Here is a 1,925-nt window from a genome sequence, read left to right as displayed (position 1 = left end):
AAGGGGGGCCCCGGGTGCTGCGGCCTCGCCAGCCCCGCTGCACCCGCCCGGCTCCGGGGCCGAGGCCGCAGCAGCGCAGCAAGGGGCCTGCGGCTGCCTGGGGAGGATGGTTGCCCCCCCACACCGGGTGGCTCGTCCCCACCAGCCCGGAGCCAAAAGATGGCCCTCATCCCCCCCCGCCAGCCTTCCTCCTCCCCGTGGGCGAGCGCCCCGGCTGCCACCCGCGCCACGCTCGTGTCAAGGTCAAGGCAGGAAAGGGCTGTGAAGGGAGGAGGCTTCCTCGAGAGAGGATGTTGTTCTGGCTCCGGGATGGAAAGCCGGGGAGGCGGCATCCCCGCAGGGCTTGGGGAAAGGTGGCCTGAGGCCAGTCTGTGCATGCGGTCCGAGCTTCTCCTGCCTCTTGCGAAGGGGAGCCGTGAGGGTCAGTCAGGTACGGCAGTTCTCGTATCTCAAGTACTGGGAAAGAGGCACAGGAAGCCTTTGCAAATAAGATGTGGGAATTTTTCTCCTTTGTTTCCTCTGATAAAGGGCCAGGGAGAGGCTGAAGCAGGTTTTCTCGTTCAAGCCAGCTGGCACCATTCTGGTGCTGAGGAGGAAGCAGGGGAGGAACTGCTTGTCTCTTTAACAAGACCAGGGAGCTGGTTGGGTGCTCTCACAGGAAACACGTTYGCTAAGAGAGGGGGCAAGATTGCCCCCGTCGTAACCCTCCCTGCTGGGCCCTTACGTGTGTCCTGCAGTCTGGAAAGAGGCTCTGTCTGCGAGCAGGGCTGTGTCACTGACCTAGTTTTGGCTGGGTACAGGGAGCGAGGTGGGAGGTCCTCCCTTCCCCTTCTGGCTAGAGGGGAAGTCATTTCAGGGATGTCTCCTTGTATTTCCTGGAATAGTCTGGGATTTCTCTGCTGCTCAGCCCCTATACTCCCTTTCAAACCCTGTAAGTGTTCTCATTACGTGACGTGGTTCTGGGAATTTCATAATACCTCTTGGGACAATGCCTCGTTTTCAGGAAGGCTTGAAACTGAAGCAGTGGACGAGAACAAAGTGCAAAACAAGACTTGTGGGGCCCATTTTCCTACTTCCATCTTGGAGTCTGTTTTTTTTTTTTTTTTTTTTTTTACCCAGTCTCTGAGGGCTGCTGTTCTCAGTCAGATCGAAGCTGTGTGTCTCTCACTGAATCCTCAATTGCAGAATGTCCCAGTCCCAGTTCCTATTGATCCAGATAAGCAAGACATTTGCATTCCTCTGGCAGATGGAGAGGGCTCGCTGGCATGAGGGCCTGGCTGTTGACGCTGAGCACTTTTGCAAACTTTCTTGCTCTGTGACCTTGCACAAACTGTGCCACTATTCTCATTTTTAAACACAGGAGGAAATAAAGGTGCAGAATCCTTGCARGTATTCTGCAAGCTTCTGAGTGAATGCAGTGCTCGGAGTGCCATGGAGCCTTGTGCTGAGTCCAGCCAGAGGAGAGACAGGCTCTCTCTTTCTCTTCAGCCAAGGTTTCTTGCAAGCCAGGTGCTGGCGTGAGGGCTGCCGTTTATAAGGTTTCATCAGAGAAATGTAGCGTAGCTAATTTGTATGTAGAGGTGGTGGGTCAGATGCTATCAGTTACGTTTAAATTATAGTTCTCAAACTATAACTCTGAGAGGCAAAACCTGTTCTTAAAAATAAACCAACTGCAAAATGGAGTAAGCTTTTTCTGGTCACTCATRTGAATTAGTGAGATGCTTAAGCTAAACCTGCTGTCCTTGAAAGATTGCAGTGCGGGCTGTGGGCGATGCTGCAGGAGCTGGGTTTTGCTGGTGTCTCTTTTGGGGCCACTTGAGAGTGTTTGAGCTGCGCTGAAGTGTGCATGGGCAACGGTAAGAGCTGTTTAGTCCATGCTGAGGACTCTCCTGGTGGTGTTTCATCCTTGTTGCTAATTAACAGAA

Source organism: Rhea americana, unplaced genomic scaffold, assembly GCF_003343005.1.
Source record: "Rhea americana isolate MKP2758 unplaced genomic scaffold, rheAme1 scaffold_397, whole genome shotgun sequence".
In the NCBI taxonomy this organism is placed as follows: Eukaryota; Metazoa; Chordata; class Aves; order Rheiformes; family Rheidae; genus Rhea; species Rhea americana.
This window is presented reverse-complemented; position numbering follows the sequence as displayed.